Raw genomic sequence first — 24,233 nt, forward strand, 5'->3', positions numbered from 1 at the left:
TGTAACATTTCTGTGTTGTCCATGGTCACTTCAGGGTTTAAAACTAACAGGGGCAAGTGCATTCTAACAGTGCTTGCTGAGATCTGTTTTTCTCCTGGGTTCTGTCACAAGTCTCTTGTTTTTTCCCTTCCCTTTCTTTTTTCAGCTGCTGCTCCGCTCTGCTGCTTTATTTATTTTACAGTCTGTGGGTCATATTTGTCTCCTACTTTCACGTGGATGGACTCTGTGGGAGATGCTTTTTCATTCTCCTTGAAGATTTGGGATCGTTTTCAGGAATTGAAGAAGAGAGGCTTATTTATACAGGTTTGTGGACATTGGAGTTCCCTGGGTCTGCGTTTTGCTGTTTTTTTTTTTTTTTTTGGTCACGTAACTCTTACCCATGCACATTTAGGATTAAGCTTTGCAGAAACACAAAAGGAGTGACAATAATCATAAAAAGTGTAGCTGTTTTAACAAAACAATGAAGGAATCATTGGCAGAATAACCTTTTCATCACTTCTCCAGACACAGAGGTAGATGGCTCTGCAATCCACCTAGACAATTATCTGGGCCATCTTCTAACCATTCCTCATTCAGTAATAACTATTTTCATTCCAGCTCAGTTTTACAAATCTAATTTCACAGAATTATAGGTCATTAGCAGTCTAAGGGATGAAGTTCATATTCTTGAAGAAATTTCAGCCATCAGTGTGTTTTTCTTGGAAGAGAAAGGTCTTGTGCTTATTCTTGATTACTCAAAAGAGTTTTAAAAAAAAAAAAAAAAGAGTTTTAACATTTGGACATAATTGTAACTCTCAAGGTAAAGATGACATTCAGTGAACATTTCCATTTGAAGTATTTTGGGAAAGTTAAAGAAGATTAGAAAGTGTTGTTTGTCTATAAAGTCAGGGAACTGAGGAGAAGATAACATACGTTAGGTTACTTTTACTTCACTGCTTAATTCTCCCCCTTCCTGAAATATTTGCCCAAAGCCTATGAAGTTGTAATAGAGGTCTGATGGCAGTTGACTAATAAGGAAATTCAGGTCACTGGCTCCTACAGGCCAGAGAGTCTGACTTTCAGCACAACCTTAGTGACCAACTTTGCCAAATGCTGCAGAATATTCCAAAAAGAAAGGCTTTTTGTGCCTTGATATTCTTGTGGCATCACAAGAACTTGAGGGATAAGGGAAAACAATCTGATGCAGTAAAACAAAACTAAGCTTTCGGAGCCAGGAGCCCATGTGTTCACATTCCCGCTCCGCAACATACTGGGCCTCAGGTGCCCACCTATAAGATAAAGAAAATGTTATCGACCTCATACACTCAGTGTGAAGACTGAATAAGATCATTTCTATAAAGTACACAGGGAGTAGTAGGTCATTAATAAAAGTCAGCAACCCTCCTTTGGGCTTCCCGGCCCTCCCCACTCCCTCCAATTCTTCCTTTCATTGCCTTCAGCTTCAAGTAGGGAACTGTTTTGTTGGGGGCAGATGCTTCTTTGTCTAACAGAGTATATGTAGTCTCCTAGTGATCTGGAATGCAGTGTCCCATTTTTGCTGCTGGATATCATTTAGCTCACTAGTGACTTGCCCCAATTATGGCATTTCCCACACTGTTTTATAGTTGCTTCGTGCATCTCTCTCTCCCCTCTCCATTTCAAAATATTCAAAAGCAACGGCCCTACATTATCCTCTTCAAATCTAGAATGCCTATTGCATTAGTAATCTATTGATGCATAACAAATTACCAAATTACCCTGAAAGGGCACCTCGGTGGCTCAGTCGGCTGGGCAACCGACTCTTGATTTCAGCTCAGGTCATGACCTCCTGTTTGGTGGGAGCAAGCCCTGCATCGGCTTCACACTGGCAGTGTGGAGCCTGCTTGGGATGCTCTCTCCCCTCTCTCTGCCTCTCGTTGTGTTCACTCTCTCTGTCTCTCAAAATATACAAAAAAACTAAAAAAGAATTCTCCCTCTCTCTCTGCCCCCCACTCATTTGCACTCTCTCTCTCTCTCTCTCTCTCTCTCTCAAAAAAACAAAAACAAATACAAACCCAAATTACTCTGAAATTTAACAGCTTAAAACAACAAACATTTATTTTCTCATACTCCTCCAGAAGTAGCTTAGCTGGGTGGTTCTAGCTTAGGATCTCTCATGAGATTGCAGTCAGGCTGTTTGCTGGGACTACAGTGAGCGTTTTTCATATTCTGGTCTGTGTTCAATATAATGTTCAACAGATTCTCTCTCTCTCTCTCTCTCTCTCTCTCTCTCTCAAGTTTAGGTTCTATATGAGATAGAATTACTTTCGAGAAACCTTTCAAATTACCCCTAAAGACTGTATTCGTTACAAGACATTTAACAAAATTAAAGGCCTGTTTAAAGGCTACAGTAATTGGCTTAGAATCAGAGGACATGTTGTATAAAAAATTATGTACTTAAACACAAGAATTATATTCAATTCAGTTACGCTGAAACACACACACACACACACACACACACACACACACACACAGCATTCAGGGACTTAGGAAGCTGAAGGAACAATGATATACAAAATCTTTTAAATTGGCACCTGCCATTTCAGTGATTGAAGGTAAGCCTCATGGTCACTGTGAGATGGGAATCTTCCTTCCCTCAGCTCCCTAAGTCCCTGAATGCCATGTGTGTGTGTGTGTGTGTACGTGTGTGTACTTTGCCAAATTGAATTTGCATAAGTTAAAAACATTTATGTTCAATACCGATATGTTGAAATGTAAAGAAGTTTTCTGATTCATTTGTTAGCACCAAATTATTCATTTTATAGGGCTTGATTTCTCACCTTATGCTTTGTCCTTCCAGCATTTCAGAACTTTGCTCTGCTTTTTGATTCATGCTAACCCAGCAGGATTCAAAATTGTTTCAGTATTAGAGCACTTGGAGACCAAACAAAGTGCATTTTGCAGAATATGATGAAGTATTGGTGTGTTTTATTTTAGTCATACAAATAATACTTGGGCACAAAATTATACGTTTGGTTATTTTAAGTTTATATTGATTGAGGTAATTAAATTTAATTAAATTTATACAATATAAAAGCTGATTGAATACCGTAATCACAAGTATATCAATCCAACCACAGACACAGAGGCAAGCTTTTGAACCAAACGTGTTCTTTAATATTGGCTTGTTATGTGTGCATTTTCCTAGTTGGCGGCTAGTCCTCCCTGGAAGATAATCAATGGTGCCTGTCAAAAGTTTAAGAAGCATTATATTTTTTTAAAGTATTGTTGAAAAACAATTTTGGTAAACGTTTCCTTGATTTATTTTTTTTCCACACTGTAATACTGTTCTATTTTAACAGATTGCCTTGTGCTTGCTCACAGAAGGTCAGTGTTCCATTGCAGCCGAGGGGACAATCTCAACCATCCCACTAGCTGAATAGAAATCTGAGGGTCTGAGCACCTGGGTGGCTCAGTTGGTCGAGCATCCAACTCTTGATTTTGGCTCAACTCATGATCCCAGTGTCGTGGGATCAAGCCCTGAGTCAGACTCTGCACTGAACCTGAGGCCTGCTTTGAGATTCTCTCTCTCTCTTTTTTTTTTTTTCTCTCTCTCTCTCCTCCCCACCTCTGTGCCTCTCCCCAGCATGTACTCTCCCTCTCTAAAAAAAAAAGAAAAAAAAAAGAAAAAAAAAGAAATATCTGGAGATATTAAAAAGAAAAGAAATCTGAAGGTCACAGAAGTCTTGAATGTGTTCCTTCCATTATGCTTATTAAGAACTAGTATTTCCTAATCTGAAAATTTAGAGTTTGCATTCTCCAGGGAGAGTAAGTTCTTCCCATATCGTTGTGCAATCTTCATTCTCTGAGTGACGTCTTTATCACCAGTTGTGTTTAATAATTCTGATACAGGTTCTGATACAGGTACAGGTACAAACACATCTCAGTTAAAGGTAAAGGAATGTTGAATAAACTGGCTTCTCCTATGAGAATATTGCCAGAATGTAAGCATCATGGGTGCAAGGGTCTCTGTTTTGCTCATGCATGTTTTCCTGGCGAAATGCCTTGCACATAGTAATGTTCAGTTAGTATTTGTCAAACAGTTTTATGGCTGAAACCATCTCTTATGTTTCTTGGCTTTTGTCATGTTTTATCTTAATGTCTCTGTATTATAGTGTCCTAAGGCTGCCATAACAAAATGCTACAAACCGAGTGGCTTAAAACAACAGAAATGTACTCTCTGGAGTTCTGAAGTCCAGAAGTCTGAAGTCAGGTGTTAGCAGAGCTACAGTCACTTCAAAGGCTCTAGGAGAGAATCTCTCCTTGCCGCTTTCCTTTTCTGATGACTCCAAGTCCTCCTAGGTTTGTGGCAACATTACTCCCGTCTCTGCCTCCATATTCACATGGCCTTCCCCCTGTGTCTGTTTCTTCTTGTCTTCTTCTAAAGACATTTATCATTAGATTTAAGGTCTACTCTATCAATCCAGGATGAGCTCATCTCAAGAGCCTTCACTTAATTACATCTATAATGACCCTTTTTCCAAATGAGTTTACATTCATGGGTACCAGGATTAGGATGCAGACATATGTTCTTAGTGGCCACAATTCAACACGCTCTAACCTCTGGTCCTGTTTTCAGATTCTAGTCATTCAATCCATGTTTACTAAGTGTTTATTATGTGCCTGACACTAAACAGTGAGGATGCAAACATCAGTATGCTATGGCCACTTTCTTTAAGAGATAATAACTTATCAAAGGTTTTTATTCTAAATCACTCAGATTCAAAATAAAATAAAACTGAAATTTTATTTAAAATAGAATAAACTTTAAACTCATATAAAAGGATTGATATCTACTCTGAAATCTCTTCGTGTTAATTTTTCCATAAATTCTAATGAACACTCTTCATTGATGTTAACTTTTCATTTGCCAGACTATTCATCATTTCAGATGTTCTTAGTTCAAAGTCATCCCTTTCAAAAAATTCCGTGATGTGAGACACTTTTAATTAGTTTCAACATATTTTATTTCACCACAAATCAGATTTGTGCGGGAGCATTAAATTCAGGGAGAGCCCATTTATCTGTGTCATTTGTCATTAAGGTATCCGCAACATAACTTTCGCTGAAGTTAACAGTATTCTGTCTTCACCTGGTTCCACAGAAAGCAAGCCTGCAAAAATGTAGGTAGTTTATTTGCAGAATAATGCCTGGGAGCAGCAATGCGGGACAGTGGGAGGGCATCAGAGCAAGAGAGAGAAACAATGCAGGACTATGTTGCCAAGAGAGAGAGCCTCTGCTGTGTGGTAACTGATGTTTGAACCCATAACACTTTTTGAAGAGTTTTATAACCCATATCTCAGAGACAAAAAAGGGAAGTGTTTACCCACCCATTGGCCTCCATTCCCCATTGGTCAATGGTCCACACTGCCGCTCACCCTGTTGCAAATGTGTAGCTGCTGAGCAGTTCCCAAGGGTGTGTATACAAAAGGGACACAGCTAGTCTGAATGAGATTATCCCATAAAGCTGGTCAAGGCATGTCCTGAACCAGTCACATGGTAGTGGGTGCAGTAAGAAGAGGTGCCAAAAGGTTTTGTAGATGAGCAAAAGAGGTATCCAATATACTTTCCCTCCCCCACTGCCAAGCAGGTTATCTTTGGCTTATTGAGACTTGGCAAACTTGGGGGTAGTATAACCTAATGAGTCACATCATTGAATTTTGACATGAAAATACCAGGCTTCTGATGTTGGAGAAGTCACTCTCTATGTGCTTCAACCTCCTAATTGGCATAAGAGGATAATGATAGCCACTCTTACCTGTAGGGATAACCTCGAGGACAAGATAAGATAATATACTCAAAGTGCTTAGCCCAGTTGGTGTACTTTCTGATACCAACTTTCTGGTATCAGCCGGGTGTCCTACAGTTTAACTCAGTTCTGACACTAATTACCTGGAGTTAGCACAGACTCCATGGGTTAACTGCTCAGTCCCACAAGACTGCCCTTCACTTCAGATGCCAGCTGCAAGTCCTGGGTGAAATCAAACCACCCACTTCTGCCTGGCAAGCTACAGATTCAGGGCTTCTCATACCTCTGCAAGTTTAATAATTCACTAGAACAACTCCTAGAACTCAGGAAAACAGTATACATAAAAGGGTTCTGAACATAGGAGTCAGGTTCCACTACTCTGCCAGTACATCATGTTCACTGACAGGAAGCTTCCTGAGCCTAGTTCTTCAGAGTTCTTACTAAGGTTTCAGTAAGTATACTGTAGGTATGGTTGATTAAATCAGTAAGCCATGTGATTGAGCTCATCTCTAGCTGGGGGAGGGGCTGAAATTTCCTACCATCCAATCACATGGTTGGTCCCACCCCCCCACCCCCCCCATCCTGAAGCTGTCTAAAGGCCCTGTCTTAATTCATTTCATTGGCATAAACACAGGTCTGGTAGAAAAGGGGTCATATGAATAGTAAAAGATACTCCTATCACTGAGGAAATTCCAAGAGTTTTTGAAATTCTATACCAGGAACTGGGCACAGAGACCAAATGTATGTTTTATTTTTAAAAATTTTTAAACGTTTATTTATTTTTGAGAAAGTGCGAGTTGGGGAGGGGCAGAGAGGAAGAGGGAAACACAGAATCCAAAGCAGACTTCAGGCTCTGAATGGTCAGCACAGAGCCTGATGCGGGGCCCAGACCCACAAACCAAGAGATCATGACCTCAGCTGAAGTCAGACACTCAACTGACTGAGCCACCCAGGCACCCCTAAATGTATTTTTTAAATTAGACTACAGCCTGGTACATAAGAAGCACTCATTGGCAATAATTATTCACAACTTGAGGAAGCTCTGCCATGTACCACCATCAACCACCCCCCCCCCAGAAAAGCTTTGCTCTATTAGCTTTTCAAATAAACAAGTAAACCTTAAATTAAAAAAAAAAAAAAAAAAAAAGAAGTTCAGGGTAAAAGAGTTGGAAATGGTGAGAGAAGTACCAGCTCAATTTAATTTCCTCTAGCAAAATGTAGGAAGCATATGTTTAAAGCAAAGAACACAAGCAATCATTCTTGGAGAGCCTCCTAAAGGAAGACATTGGATAGAATAGGGTGGGATTACCTAGAAGTAAAAGCCCTTGCTCTCAAGGAGTTAAAATTCCAGGTGGGGCAAAGTGACATTAACATGAAACTGAACAGTTTGAAAGATAAATACATGATAAAGAGAGTAAGCAAAGTAATATTGCAGAGCAGTTCTTGAGCAAATTGATAAATGTATTCCACAAACAATAAATGCCAGTGAATAATGACTACAGGTTTAAGAGATTAAAGGATTGTTTACAGGCAAGTTTCAATACCAGGGTTGATAGAGTGTAAACCTTTTTGGGGAAGAGAGGAGGGCATTGAAAGAGGCAGAAAAGCAGTAGCAAAAACCTAGAGACAAGAAAGATGAAATGTAGTCCTAACTATTGTCTTGACAATTAGTGCACCCTTGCTGATGTTTTAAGTTTGAAGGGAGCAACACATATCTAACAATAGCTATATCAGATTAAGAAAGGGCCTCATGTTTATTCATGATCTTTACACTAGGTGGAGCCTGTATAGATCTGTTGGGGATTTTATTGTTATCAAAGGAGGGAAAGATATCGAGGTCAGTTGTAGAAATGAAATGTATGAAGCCAGTGAATTCAGGGGAATGTATTCAGGTCACCAAGACTTTGTGGAGAGGTAAAAACGAGGAGGAGAAAAGTGTGAATTTTTTACATTCATGAAATCACAAAAGTGAATTGAGCCAATGGGAAAGTAACCCTATGGGAAAGAGAGTCCCATGGAGCCTGAACACACACAACCACTTGGGGTTCCCTTGGTGAGGACCTGTGCTCCCCCATGTGCTAATGAGAAAAAACATAACCTAAATGAAGGAAATAGTAGTTGTGTTGTCAAAAACCTACTTCTGTGCTCCTGTGCCAAAATATGAAATGGGAAGACGGAGTTTGGTATAAAGAAGGAAGATAGTTTATTATTTTGCTAAGCAAAGGAGGCTGCCTCAGGCTAATGTCTTCAAAACTGCAGACCCGCCAAGGTAAAAGGCTGAGGGCTTTTATAGGAAAATACAGGATCTAGGCCATTTCAGCAGGAATCCAGTCCTTGCTGCCAGCAGCATTGGGCATGTCTTCAAGGTGGACTTATGACTGGTGCTGGCAGTGGCCATCTGAGTCTGATTGCTAAGTATCAATATCGAGTTCCTGGAACAAAGGATTCTACAGAAAAACAACTGAAGGGGAGGGAAGGGCTTCAAGAATGAGGAAGAGAAAAATTTGTTCAGTTTAAAGTCAAGCATTAGTGTGCTTTAGTGTGGAGCATTAGTGTGTCCATCTTAATTTCCATCCATCTTTACATTTCTATAGTGGTTTCAACTGGATGTGGAGGTAGCAGGTCTCCACAGCTCCCACCTTGGGTTTTAGGTCACAAAGGATTAAGTAGAGAGGAAAGCACTCTGATTATTTATAAAGAAGCTAAATTGAACCTATCTGAGAGTTTCTGGGCCCACGTGATATTTTCCTTCCTTGGTCAGTGTCAGTCTCTAATAAGTCGAGTGATGATATATCCACATAGTTTTGACTATTTTCCTACTGGCATTGCTACATGGAAGGAACCTTAAGCAGAGAAACGGCAGGCTTATTTCTCCCTCCTGAAGAAGGCCGGCTTAGGATCTATGATGTGTGTATAATAAAAAAATATTTATTTGGGTGGGTCTTAGTCCTCCACACCAGGCACAGAACTCCTAAAGCCCTTGGAATTTTCTAAGTGTCTTTTGCTACTTTAATGGTTGATTTTTTATTTAAGATTTATTATGTTTTATTTTATTTTACATTTTATTTTATTTTATTTTATTTTATTTTATTTTATTTTATTTTATTTTATTTTATTTTATTTTTAGAGAGAGAGCATGAGTAGGGGAGAGAGGCTGAGGGAGAGAGAGAATCTTAAGCAGGCAACCCTGGGATCATGACCTGAGCAGAAGTCAAGGGTAGGATGCTCAAATGACTGAGCCACCCAGGTGCTCCAATGGTTGACTTTTTAAAAGCCCTTAGGTCACCTAATGATGGGGACTGATTGCCAGAGCAACCAAGTGCATGATTAAAGTGTTGGAACTTTTAGTCCTCTCCATCTCCCAGACCCACCTGACCTGGGAAGAGGAGAGATGGGCTATAGATTGAGTTCAGTCTCCAATGGCTCATGATTTAATCAACCTTGCCTATGTAATACATCCTCCATAAAACCCAAAAAGAACAAGGTTCAGAGAGCCTCCAGGATGGTGAACATGTGGAGGTTTGAAAGAGTGGCATGCTGGAAGAGTAAGAAATCTCACTCTCCCCCCTCATGTACCTTGCCCTATGTCTTTCTTCATCTGGCTGTTAATTCAGAGCCTTTCATATCCTTTGTAATAAACCAGTAATATGGTCAGTAAACTGCTTTCCTGATTCTATAAGCTGCTTTAGCAAATTAATCAAACCTTAGGAGGGGATAGTGGGAAGCTCTGATTTATAGCCAGTTGGTCAGAAACACAGGTGGCAAGCTTGGTGATTGGCATCTGAAGTGAGGGGCACTCTGGTGGGGCTGAGCCTTATAACTTGTGCAATCTGATGCTGTCTGTGGGTGGATAGGATGAGAATTGAGTTGATATATAGGACACCGAGGTTGGCGGTGTGGGGAAAAACCCACACATCGGAACTGAGTGCAGATGCGGGATCACAGCAACTGCAGTAGCCTGTAACCCTTACTTTCACTCAAGAAGATTGAGCCTGGGGCGCCTGGGTGGCTCGGTCGGTTAAGCATCCAACTTCAGCTCAGGTCATGATCTCACGGTCCGTGAGTTCGAGCCCCGCGTCGGGCTCTGTGCTGACCGCTCAGAGCCTGGAGCCTGTTTCAGATTCTGTGTCTCCCTCTCTCTCTGCCCCTCCCCTGTTCATGCTCTGTCTCTCTCTCTCTCTCAAAAATAAATAAATGTTAAAATTAAAAAAAAAAAAAAGAAGAAGATTGAGCCTACCCAAAGAAGGAACTGGGAATAGTGTGTAAGTCAACATGCACAGCTGTCATTTCATTTGAGCTTTGCAACCTCACGAGAAAAGAACAGTTCTGTTGTTCCTGTTTGACAGATGAGAAAACTGAGCCCCAGAAAGATTAAGCAGTTTTAATAGTGATGTCTCTTCTAAAAACTAAAGCACATAAGTGCTCTGAGATGAGTCTAAGAAACAATGCTGTGAGCTTTCTATGAGTGAAGTCTTTTTATCCAGTTCATGACTAGTTTCCATGATACACTTGCTGAGTCTATTTTCCGTATTTAGTGTGTTTAGGACATGAACCAAGAGGCCAAGATCATCTCTCAGGAAGACCAGCATATTTTTCCTTCCCTCAGGTAAAGTTTAATTTTGCTTTGTTTGATCAATAGTGCATTTCTCATTTCTAATTTAGTAAAACATAATTCTTCCCAGACAGTGGGAAGACTGAACCAACAATAATAAAAAATTTTTTTTTATGGGCAGAGATTCTGTAAAGGGATACTGAGCCATGAAATTGCTGTGTGAAGAATCGAATTTTATAATATTGTGGGAATTTGTAAAACAAACAAACAAGGCCAATACAAGGTGTGTTGCCCTAAATCATATGGTCTTATGTAATTGAGCACCATTCTAATTGAGGCAGCTCTTGCATTTAAAAAAAAAAAAAAGTCACTAACAGCTTAAATGGAAGCTTCGCATTTGAGTCTTACTGCTTCTAACCATGTGATAATAGATGGGACACTGGACCTTCATTTCATCTTCAATAAAGTGAGGATAATAATACTTACCTCCTTGAGATATGGCTAAAATTATACCAAATATGACATCACAATCTCCACCAAGTTACCATCCCCTGGCCATCATCACCATAACCAGCAACATCTCATAACAGATAGCAAGAGTAATAATTAGATGGGGAAAAACCCTACATTTTAATAATAATACTGTAGTCATCCTGAATATTTGATCCTCTTATTATTTTTTGATTCACTTAAATTTATTTCACATTACTAGAAATGAATTATTTAATTTGTTGTTTGTTGGAAAGGCCTTTGCTTTGGACTCCAAGTTAGTAAAATTCATTTTTTTATAAAGCACAGCATAAAGATTTATATAAACTATACATTGTTTATGTAGTCTTTTATGCTTCCACTTTACAAAGAAGAAGATTCCTGTGGTCAACATGAAATAGAACCAGAGAATTTTACTTAAAAACTTGGAAGACCAACAGGCTTGAAGAAATTAGCTATGGTGAAGAATAATAAAGTCTGATAATCATAATCCCTAAGTGTACATCATCCCTAGAGAGCTAGCTATACAACCATCCTGGACATTTCATTTAGAATATTATAAATGCCTAAAAAACTTTTGGAACTTGGGATCAAATCATGTGGTTTTTGCTGTCATTTAGATGGCATATGTGACTCTTGAGTTAAGAGTTGAAAACAAAAGAAACCTAGCCAATAGGCCTATACCGAAAGAAAAAGAATTTGTCTCAACTTCATTCCAGAAAATCTGTTCTTGAAGTGAAATGTGGGAATGAATGGAGCTATTCATTGAATGAAGATATTCATTTATATCTATGGCCTAATCATCTAATTTGATCCAGTGTTTTTGGTCAAGATAATTAATTTTTGTTTGAAAATGGTGAAACAGCATTTATAGAGCCCAGCAGGAGTGACAATTTTGTAAAGAAGAACTTACCTCAGTGGTTTTCAAATTTTTCAGGTGACAAATCTGAAAATCATGATATATTTTCAAATACTATGAAACACTAATATATTGAATTCTACCATACTGTGTTAAAGACTGGCTAGATGCTCATTAGTCTCTTTTTTTTCTCCTGGTACATGGGACAGCTACATTTTTCAGCCTCCCTTTACCTTGTGTCTGGGATCTGATCAATAGAATATGAGTTGATGAATGAATGATTAGATATATTGGTCTTGAAATCAGTGGCTCAAACCTCTATGTTCTTTTTCACTTTCTGTGGCAACCATGAAGGCCATGTATTGAATAACACAATATGAAAGAAGCATGGGGGCACCTGGGTGGCTCAGTCATTTGAGCATTGGACTTCAGCTCAGGTCATGATCTCATGATTTGCGAGATCAAGCCCCATGTCGGGCCCTGTGCTGACAGCTCAGAGCCTGGAGCCTGCTTTAGATTCTCTGTCTTCCTCTCTCTCCGCCCCTTCCCCACTCGTACTCTGTCTCTCAAAAATGTATAAATATTAAAAAAAAAATTTTTTTTTAAAGAAAGAAGTATGGATACCCGAGTCACTCCTTGAAGGAGAACCCCCTCCCTAGGAGGCCAACTAATCAATCAGAAAATTCTACATTGGATTTTGCATGAATGAAAAATAAATCTTTATTATGTGAAGTCACTGATATTTGCAAGTAATTTATGATAATAAACTGTAATTTAGCTCCAACTTATATATTTGGTTGTTTTAAATTTAAACTTACATGAAAAGTTTAAATTAGTAAGTAGCATATTCATGCAATTAGCAAACAAGACTTCTTAGTCTAACAATACCAAATGTTGGTAGGATTGCAGAGCAACAGCAACCCTTGTATACTGATCTGTGTAAATTATATGTAAATAGAACAACTTTGGGAAACAATTAGGCACTATTTAATGTTAAATGAATAAATAAATCATGACATATTTGTAAAATTGTTAACAAAAGCATTAAAAATAACTATAGCTATAATAATTTGTTAATGGATACACAATATAAAAAGAGGTACATTGTGACATTGAAACAGAATGGGGAGGGGACCAAAAGAGTAGGGTTTGGGGCACCTGGCTAGTTAAGCAGTCAGTTAAGCATCCAACTCTTGATTTTGGCTCAGGTCATGATCTCACAGTTTGTGAGATTGAGCCCTACATCAAGCTCTGCACTGATAGCATGGAGCCCGCTTGGGATTTTCTCTTTCCCTCACTCTCTGCCCCTCCCCTGCCTCAAAATAAATAAATAAACATTAAAAAAGAGTAGAGTTTTGTATTGAAGTAAAACTGTTATCAGCATAAAATAAGTTGTTAAATCTATAAGATGTTTTATGTAAGCCTCATGGTAACCACAAAGCAAAAACCTGTAGTAGATACACAAACAAGTGTATCAAAACTTTACACTTGGTTATTATGGAAAACCATCAGTTCACAAAGGAAGATAGCAATAGAGGAAGAAAGAAACAAGGGAACTACAAAACAAGCAACAAATAATAAAAAGGGCATGATAAACCCTTACCTATCAATAATTTAAAATAAATGGATTGAATTCTCTTAATCAAAAGTCATAAAGTGGCAGAATGGATTTTAAAAAAAGCCCCACAACTATATGCTGCCTAGAAGAAATTCACCATTAAGGACACATATAGGCTCAAAGTAAACGGATAAAAAAAGACACTGGAGAATTCATAAATATGTGGAAATTAAACAACACGCTCCTAAACAACCAGTGGATCAAGAAGAAATCAAAAGAGAAGCAAAAGAATGTCTTGAAACAAATGAAAATGTAAACACAACATACCCAAATCTATGGGTATAGTTTATAGTGATAAATGCTTATATTAAGAAAAAAGGGAATATTTCAAATAAACAACCCAATCTTACACGTCATGGTACTAAAAAAAGAAGAATAAACTAAGTCCAAAGTTAACAGAAGGAAGAAAATAAGAAAGAACAGGATGGAATGAAATAGAGGCCAGGTAAAGAATAGTAAAGACCAATAAAACTAAGACCTGGTTTTTTAAAGAGACAAGCAAAATTGACAAATCTTTAGCTAGATTAAGAAGAAAAGAGAGAAGTCTCAATAAAATCAGAAATGAGAGCCATTGCAACCAAAACAACAGAAATACAAAAGATTATGAAACTAATATGAACAATTATACAACAAAAAATTGAATAACCTAGAAAAAAATTGATAAGTTATTAGAAACATACAAGCTACCCAGACTGGATCATGAAGAAATAGGAAATACAAATTGACCAATAATAGGTAAGGAGATTCAATCAGTAATCAAAAACCTTGAACAAAGAAAAGCCCAGGACCAGCTGATGAATTCTACCAAACAAAGTTAATGCCAATCCACAAACTTCCAAAAATTTCAGAGGTGAGAATATGCTCAAATTCATTTTATAAGGCCAGCATTACTCTGATACCAAAATTGGATAAGGACAGTACAAGAAAGGAAAACTACAGGCCACTATTCATATTGATGAATATGATGTAAATATTCATGAATATAGATGCAAAATTTTCATCAAAATGTCTGGAAACCGAATTCAATAATAAATTAAAAGTATCATACACCTTTTGATCAAGTGGGATTTATCTCTGGGGTGCAAGGATGGAATTACCACATGCAAATCAATAAATGTAATACATCATACAGATAAAAATCATATGATTATTTCAGTAGATACAGAAACAGCATTTGACAAAATTCTACATCCTTTTATGATAAAGACTGTGAAAAAGTTGGGGATAAAAGTTGGGTATAATAAAGGCCATGTATGACAAACACATGGCTAGCATTATGCTCAATGGTGAAAGGTTGAAAGCTTTTCCTCTAAGATCAGGATCAAGACAAGGGTTCCAACTATCACCACCACTATTTAATAGTACTGGAAATCCTAGCCAGGGCAATTAGAGAAGAAAAAGAAATAAAAGGCATCCAAATCAGAAAGGAAGAAGGAAGATTGTCTTTTTACAGCTGATATGATTTTATATGGAGAAAATCCTGAAGACTCCACCAAAAAACTATTAGAACTAATAAATCCAGTAAGCCTGCAGAAATCAATTGTGTTTCTATACACTAATAGTAAATGGTGCTGAGAAAACTGAATAATCACATGCAAAAGAATAAAATTGGACCCTATCTCACACCACTCAAAAAAATTAACTCAAAAGGAATTATAGTTAAATAGAAGACCCGCAACTGTAAAACTCCTAGGAGAGAACATAGGGGAAAAAAATCCTTGACATGGGCTTTGATAACAATTTTTTGGATATGATACCAAAAACACAAGCAACAAAAGCAAAAATAAACAAGTGGGAGTACATCAAACTAACAGCTTTTGCACAGCAGAAAAAAACAATCAACAGAGGCTCCTGGATGGCTCGGTCAGTAGAGCATGTGACTCTTCATTTCAGGGTCATGTGTTCAAGCCCCATTTTTGGCCTAGAGCTTACTTAAAAAAAAAGACAAACCACAAAATAAAAAGATGACCTATGGAATGGAAGAAAATATGTTGCAAATTATTTGATAAGGAGTTAATACTCAAAATTCATAAAGAACTTATACAACTCAATAGAAAAAAACCCAAATAATCATTTTAAAAGTGGGCAAAGGAACTGAATGAGTCATTTTTCCAAAGAAGATATACAGATGGTCAACAGATACATGAAAAGATGCTCAACATCACTAATCATCAGGAAAATGCAAATCAAAACTGAAATGAGATTCACATGTGTTAGAATGGCTATTATGAAAAAGAAATGAATAACAAATTATGGCAAAGATGTGCAAAAAAGAAAACCTCTTGCATTGTTGATGAGAATGTTAATTGGTATAGACACTATGGAAAACAGTATGGAGTTTCCTCAAAAAGTTAAACTACCATATGACCCTGCAATCCCACTTCTGGATATATATCTGAAGGGACTGAAATAATTCAAAGAGATATCTGCACTTCCATGTTCACTGCATCATTATTTGTAATAGGTAAGACATGGAAACAACCTAAGTGTCTATCGAGAGATGAATGGATAAAGAAAATATGACATATGTGATATATATTATAATATATATGCTATTACATATATATCTAAATATCTATTATATCTATAATATATGTTATATATTATATCTATATATGTATTTTATCTATATATTATATCTAATATATATCTTTATAGATATTGTACATATATTTATCTATCTATATAAAATGGAATACCTTTCAGACACAAAAGGAAGGATATCTTGCCATTTGTGACAACGTGGGTGAACCTTGAGGACCTTATGCTAAGTGAAATAAGTCAGACAGAGGGGCTCCTGGGTGACTCAGTTGGTTAAGTGTCCGACTTCAGCTCAGGACATGATCTCACAGTCTGTGAGTTCGAGCCCCACGTCAGGCTCTGTGCTGACAGCTCAGAGCCTGGAGACTGCTTCAGATTCTGTGTCTCCCTCTCTCTCTGCCCCTCCCCTGCTCATGCTCTGTCTCTCTCTGTCTCAAAAAAAAAAAAATTTAAAAAAATTTAAAATAAGTCAGACAGAGGAAGACAAAACACTGTATGATCTCACTTATATGTGAATCTAAAAAAGCTGAACTCATAGGAACATAGAGTGGAATGGTGGTTGCCAAGGGATGGGGTACTGGGGAAAAGGGAAGATGTTGGTCAAAGGGTACCAACTTCCAGTGATAACATGAATACATTCTGTGTATCATTAACAGTACTGTATTATATATTTGAAAGTTTCTTAAGAGAGTAGCTCTGAAATATTCTTACCATACACACACATGCACACACACACAAATGTAAGTATGTGAGGTCATGGAGGTGTTAACCTTGCTGTGGTAATTGGACACAAGATAATATGTGTATCACATTATTGGGTTGTACCCTTTAAATTTATGCAATGCTATATGCCAATTATATCTCAACAAAACTGGGGAAAAAATAGAAGATGCTGCTTTTTTGACCTTAGATAAACTCAGTTTATAATTAATTTAGAAAAAAAATGGACATTGCTTTTGATATCTTATGCATTGATTCAGAGTAAAGAGATTATTTTGTGAAAATGCTAAGATAACTTTAATCTATCTGTGTATTTATACTACAAAAATAATTTGGTTGATTTAGGCTCAAAATCCAGGCTCTCTGTTGCTATGGTGCATAAAGGTCTACACTTTTTTTGATGTTATTTCTTGCTACCTCTGAAATCTATTCCAAGCTTTTAATTATCTTCAGTGTTGTTGGTTCTGCTTAATTATTCTCTAGAGGCAGACTAGAAAATATTTATATGAAATTAAATCGTGATATTTCAATGAAAACGAGGTGGTGGTGGGCAGTGAAAGTGCTTGAGAAGTAAATAGGTGATCTTTCTTATATGCAGAATAAAAGTTTTTATAGTCATAAACATTTATATATAGATCCCTTTAGTCATTAGAATTCTAATAATTCTTACATAGCATGGTAGAATTTTAAAGATACAGTAATTAACAGATTTGTGTACATCTGTTTCTATTGATGCTTTAGGCCTGATTTTAAGAGAACCTGGAAAAAACTTCCTAACCTTTCCACGTAGTCTATATGCAGGATAAAAGTTTTTATAGTCATAAACACTTATATATAGACCCCTTTAGTCATTAGAATTCTAATAATTCTTACATAACATGGTAGAATTTTAAAGATACAATAATTAATAGATTTTTGTACATCTGTTTCTGCTGATGCTTTAGGCCTAATTTTAAGAGAACCTGGAAAAAACTTCCTAATTTGAATTCATTAAATATATTCTACACATTTCTATGAAAATGCCACCAAATAACATTGTCATCTGGATTTTTAAATCCAAGTCAAAAACTGTTTCATTAATCAGGATTTATTTATTTATTCATTCATTCATTCATTTATTTATTCTCTAGTCCATAATCAATTAACACTGAACTCACAACACAGATGGTTTGCAAAGGATGCTCAGATGGGGTTTATTAATCTCGATTGTATCTGTAATGCAAAAAATGAAAGAGTAAATGGAAACTTTCCTTTTTGACTTCTAGAATTGTTTTGTAGAAAACATGCCTTTTAGCAAAGTACAGGAAAGTGGTTGCTTTTTCTTCCTTGTGACAAGTGAAACTGAATAAATACATATTTCTTCCATAATACCTTTTGTGTTCAGAGGTTAAACAGACTCCTAGAGGAGAAAAATGATGTTATTAAGTGAAACACAAATGTCAAAAGAGCATCTATATTATATATCTTCATTCAAAGCCCCTTCCAGTGCTCATCAGATCAATTCTGCAATCTCATATACAGTTAGATATCTAGAGGATTTCTACTTTTTAAAAAAAAAAATTATTTATTTATTTATTTTATTTATTTTTGAGAGAGAGAGAGAGAGAGCACGAGAGGGGCAGAGAGAGAAGGGGGGGAGAGAGAATCCTAAGCAGGCTCCATGCTTGGTGCAGAGACCAATGTGAGGTTGGATCTCACAACTGTGAGGTAAAATCAAGAGTCAGATGCTTAACTGACTGAGCCACCCAGGTGGTCCAAGGATTTCTACTTTAAGATTTTTTTTTTTTTTTTTTTTTGAGAGAGAGAGAGAGCGAGGGAGCAGGGGAGGGGCAGAGAGAGATGGAGAGAGAGAGAATCCTAAGCAGACTCTGCGCTGCCAGAGCAGAGCCCGATGCAGGGTTCACTCTCTCCAATCGTGAGACCATGACCTGAGCTGAAACTAAGAGTTGGACACTTTACCAACTGAGCCACCCAGGTGTCCTACCAAGGATTTCTGCTTTAAACATTCTCACACTCTTTTGGCGTGTCTGGGTGGTTCATTTGGTTAAGCATTGAACTTCAGCTCAGGTCATGATCTCACAGTTGGTGAGTTTGAGCTCCCATTGGGCTCTCTACTCTCAGGATAGAGCCTGCTTCTGCTCCTTGGTCCCCCTCTCTCTGCCCCTCCCCGCCCCACCCTCTTTCTCTCTCTCTCTCAAAAATAAATAAACGCTTAAAAATATATAATGTTTAAAAAAAATTGTCAGTTTTCAAAAGTTTTCAGCACATTAGCAGGAAGCTCAGAGGCTACTGAGCATATGCTAAGGATTGACTAATATAGGCTGATGCTGGAGCCCAGGTGATGTCTTGTGCCCCAGAGAGCCTTTGGGAAGATGGTTCCTTGTTATAGTTACCAAACCTGGGGCAAGATGACAGTAAATTGGGAAGAAGATATTCTTGCAGGCTTCAAAAGAGCAGTCATTTCTTCCTCTTGATATTACAAAGCTCAGATGTATAAGGCAGGGTATATTTTTGCCACTTAACCACCAACCTTAGTCACTGAAAATATGAAAACTTGAATGAGCTGTGGCCAAGGAAAAAACAAAACAACTAAGGAGATAGATTTTGTTTAGGCTAAAAAATAGGAAGAACACCACACAATATCTATTAATTTGCCTTACCCTTTTATAGGGAAGGGTAAGCAATTATAGGCAGGATAATTTACAGTTGGAATACTTTGCAATCGGGTGAACAGGAAATGTTTATCTCTGTGTCTAGCTAGATTCAGAAAGGGACAAATAGTTCTCATCTCAGCTAATCATTCATGAGACAAAGAACAGGGAGGGGATCTGGCCTTTCAGTGCCTTCAAGCAAAAAGAGAAGAAAGGTCCATGTTTGGCCTGTCCCAAGTAAACAAAAGGGCCATCTACAAATCTGGTGAGAGTCCTGAGAAAGAGTAGACAGCCAGTCTTATCTAAGCTGGTTTGGTGGTGGGGGGGGGGGGGCGGTGTTCTTTGCAGTAAGGCATTTCCTGAAACACAAAAAGGTGGTGGGATTTGACAAAATAAAAAGTTAGGAGGATATCTGAACTCTGCTGTTATCTGGAGCACAAGCCTGAGGTGAAGTTCAGCTGTGTCAACTCATGTATGCATGTGCTTACCCACCCACACCAAACTGCCCACATTTCCTGAGGACAAAACCAATTCTCTGTTGTCACATTCTTCCTTGTTTAATCATTTACCAGCAAAGTGTCCAAAAGTCAATACTTAAAAGACAAGATGCCAAATTTATTATTAAACCTGCTTACTTGGTAGGCTTATTATCATTTATTTACACCAAGTTAAGGTCCTAAGAATGTCTACATAAATCAAATGCTTATAAAATTGGTTGGTGGTCACACAGCATAATGATTATAAGCCTGTGCTCTACTGTCAGTCTTTCTTTAAATTTGCATTTTTGGGGCACCTGGGTGGCTCAGTCAGTTAAGTGATCCACTATTAATCTTGCCTCAGGTCTTGATATCAGGATCATAAGTTCAGTCCCCATGTTGGGTTCCACTCTGGGCGTGAAGCCTACTTTAGGCATTAAATAAATAAATAAATAAATAAATAAATTTGCATTTTCAAGGATTTTTTTATGCCTCTGCTTCTTTATCTCTAAAATGGGCTATGGGGGTGCCTAGGTGACTCAGTTGGTTAAGCATTTGACTCTTGATTTCAGCGCAGGTCATGATCTCACCATTCATGAGTTCTTCACTGACAGTGCAGAGTCTACTTGAGATTCCCTCTCTCCCTCTTTCTCTGCCCCTCCCCAGCTTATGCTCTTTCTCTCTGAAGGTAAATAAATAAACTTAACAAAAAAGAAATAAAATGGGATTGTAAATTGGTGCAACCACTATGGAAAACAATATGGAGGTTACTAAAAGAATTAAAAATAAAATTACCAGATGATCTAGCAATCCTACTTCTTGGTATATATCCAAAGGAAATGGAAACAATATCACAAAAAGATATCTGCTCTCCCATGTTCATTGCAATATTATTCACAATAGCTAAAATATGGAAACAAATCTTGGTCAAAGTATAAATGCATGGGGCATCTGGATGGCTCAGTTAGTTAAGTGTCCCACTCTTGATATCGGCTCAAGTCATGATCTCTTGGTTGTGAGATTGAGCCCCACATTGGGCTCCATGCTGGGCATAAAGCCTGCTTAAGATTCTCTCTCTCCCTCTACCCCTCCCCTGCTCGAGCGCTCTCTCTCTCTCTCTCAAAAAGAAAGCAAAAACAAAAACGAAAGCAAACCCCAAAGCATATATAGGCACACATATACAGATCAATGGAACAGAATAGAGAGCCTTGAAATAAACCCACATATCAATGATCAATTAATTTATGACAAAGGAACCAAGAATAGGGGCGTCTGGCTGGCTCAGTTGGAAGAGCATGCAACTCTTGATCTTGGGATGGTGAGTTCAGGCCCCACGTTGGGCATGGAGCCTACTTTGAAAAAAAAATGGAACCAGGGATATACAATGGGGAAAGGACAGCCTTTTTATAAATGGTATTGAGAAAATGGATAGCCATGTGCAAAAGAATGAAACTAGACCACTATCTAACACTATACATAAAAATTAACTTAAAATGGATTAAAGACTTGAATGTAAGACCTGAAACCATGAAACTCCTAGCAGAAAACATAGGCAGTAAGCTCCCTGACATCTGTCTTGGCAATGATTTTTTTTTTTTATTTGACACCAAAAGCAAAGGCAATAAAAGCAAAATATATAAGTGGTACTATATCAAGCTAAAAAAGCTTCTGCACAGCAAAGGAAACCATCAACAAAATGAAAACACAGCCTATGGAATTGGAAAAAATATTTGCAAATCATGTATCTGGTAAAGGATTGATATCCAAAATATATAAAGAATTCATACAACCTAATAGCAAAAAACAATCCAATTAAAAATGGGCAGGGGATCTGAATATCTATATATATATATTTGAAAGTCACTAAGAGAGTAGATATTAAATGTTCTCACCACAAAAAAAGAAATGGTAAGTGGATGATGTGATGCAGGTTTTAGTAACACTATGTTGATAATCATTTTTCATTAAGTGTATCAAACCAACACATTGTACCGCTTAAATTTACAGGTCATGTGTCAATTATATCTCAATAAAGTTGGGGAAAAAAGATGTTATAAATAGGTAGATATGAAATAACAATAAATAAAATGGGGCTTTTTCTCCTCCTGTGTTTAGATGGTCAGACCATAGCAAGAATTAATTCGCATGTGTCTAAAACCAGCATTTTTCAAACTTTAGCATGTATCAGTATTCCCTGGGCATCTTTTTCTGACTTAGCAAGTTTGGATGGGACCTGAGACTACATTTTTATCAAGCTCCCAGATGTTGTCCATGCTGCTTGGTCCTGGACTACATTTTGAGTAGCAAGGGTCTAAAGCCTGGATTACACTGCTTGACGCATAGTCAGCAGTTAATAAATAGGTATTATTTTTACTAACTTATATAACTGTGCATAAAATAAGGCCATTATTAGAGGAAACCTTGTGTGAGTTGCATATGGCCTTTATATATTCTTTGCTTTATGAATGTCTACTAATGTGACTACAAAGTAATGAGATACAGAAACCACATGCGAAAATCTCCCTGACAACTTTGTTGTCTGAAGTTAGGATCAGTATTGGATTTTGCTAGAATTGAGAACACTTTCTCAGCACACTCTCCAATGACTCATGAATTAAGTTCTAATACTGAAACGTGTTCTTAAATTGTAAGTCTCTTAAACTGATCCCTGCAAACTCACAAATGGTCAAACCAGAACACCAGGCTTTGCTGATGAAGATTCATCAGGGAAGGACAGGAAAGGCCACAGGGTGCCATGAAGCTCATAAAACAGTAAGCCAGGCATTTTTTTTTTTTTTGAAACTTGAAGCTTACTTTAAAACATGAAATTATTTATTTTTTATTCTTTTAAGTTAAAAGAAATTTTTTTTAATGTTTTATTTATTTTTGAGAGAGAGACAGGGTATGAGTGGGGGAGGGCAGAGAGAGAGACACACACACAGAATCCAAAGCAGACTCCAGGCTCTGACCTGTCATCACAGAGCCTGACATGAGGCTTGAACTCATGAACCATGAAATCATGACCTGAGCCAAAGTTGGAAGCTTAACTGACTGAGCCATCCAGATGCCCCAAAACATGAAATTGTTTTTAAAGGTAAGGACAGGCTTGGAGATTAATTGTGAGAATACTTATAGATATAATACCAATGGACAGCTTCAGATACCTAAACTGAAAAATATTACTGAGCTTGGATATCTGTTTTTAAATTATTTTTTAATATTTATTTTTTTAAGGTTTATTTTTAAGAGAGAGAGAGAGAGCATGAGCAGAGGAGGGGCAGAGAGAGGAAGACACAAAATCTGAAACAGGCTCCAGGCTCTGAGCTGTCAGCACAGAGCCCAACGTGGGGCTTGAACTCAAGAACGGTGAGATCAGACCTGAGCTGAAGTCGGATGCTTAACCAACTGTGTCACCCAGGTACCCCTGTTTTTAAATTTGTTTAAAGCTTATTTATTTATTTTGAGAGAGAGAGAGTGAGCACAAGTGGGAGAGGGGCAGAGAGAGAGAGGGAGAGAGAGAATCCTGAGCAGGCTCCACACTGTCAATGCAGAGCCCACACGGAGCCTGAACCCACAAAACGCGAGATCATGACCTGAGCCGAAATCAAGAGTCAGACGCTTAACTAACTGAGCCACCCAGGAGCCCCAGATATCTGTTTTTAAAAGCTCCATGGAACTCTCAGAAACTGCTGCTGGGAGTGAAAATTAGTGCAATCACTTTGGAGAACATTTGGCAGCATGGATGAGAGGTGACATGTACATGTCATGACCCAACTATGCAAACCTGCTTCTAGGTATTCGATAGGAAAGAATATATATGTTCACACAGGACACATACCAGAATGCTTCAAGCAGCACTAGCCCTAGCAGCCCAGAGCAGTCAGAAGCCAAAAGACCGCCGTGGTAGAAGGTTTAAATGGCAGAGCATACAAGAGAGCCCTACACAGCAATGAAAACAGTGGCACTGCAGCCATCAAGACGATGTGGATGAATCTCCATCTATAGTGTTGTGAAAAAGAAATAAAAAACAGAAGATGTAAATTAACAAACAAAATATTAACCTATGGTCTTAGAAGTTTGGTGGTCATCCTTGGCCTGGGGACCACAGGAAGGGCTTCTGGAGTGTTGGTCATGTTTTATTTCTTGGCCAAAGCACTGGCTATACAATGTGTAAACTCTGTCATAAGTTCACTTATCTATCCGTTCCCTTATGATTTGGGCACTTTTCTGTATGTACGCTCTGCAGTGACAAAATTTACATTACAAAAAGCCCTAAGATTATCTTAAAAGTGACTTTACACTTTGGAAGTGTTTATTGTACCCAGTGAACTGTTTGAGAGGAAAAAATGGTTTGCTTCTGAATTTTAACCTATCTTAGATTTAACACATCTCAGCTTAGATCCATTCTTTAAAACATGATGCCAAAAGGAAATTTTCAGGAATATGCTGAGAAAGAAAAGCAGCATATGGTTTCTTAAAAGAAGGCCAGAGCTTCCCACTTTGCACCTTGTTTTCACTAACTTATTAGGTTCCTTGAGCAAAAGCCAATTCAATAATCAA

At 37.8% G+C, this 24,233-nt stretch overlaps 1 long non-coding RNA gene across 2 annotated transcripts in view; it reads left to right on the forward strand.

Annotated features, from left to right (window-relative positions):
• LOC125161776 (uncharacterized) overlaps window positions 1–24,233 on the forward strand; it is a 99,056-nt gene that overhangs the window by 28,615 nt on the left and 46,208 nt on the right. The window contains exons 3-4 of one of the 2 annotated variants that reach the window (XR_007150748.1): window positions 146–303; window positions 10,303–10,373. This is a non-coding gene — a long non-coding RNA (uncharacterized LOC125161776). The remainder of the gene's footprint in view (window positions 1–145; window positions 304–10,302; window positions 10,374–24,233) is intronic. The other variant, XR_007150747.1, reaches the window with a different exon arrangement.

Source organism: Prionailurus viverrinus, chromosome A3 (assembly GCF_022837055.1).
Source record: "Prionailurus viverrinus isolate Anna chromosome A3, UM_Priviv_1.0, whole genome shotgun sequence".
Classification (NCBI taxonomy): Eukaryota; Metazoa; Chordata; class Mammalia; order Carnivora; family Felidae; genus Prionailurus; species Prionailurus viverrinus.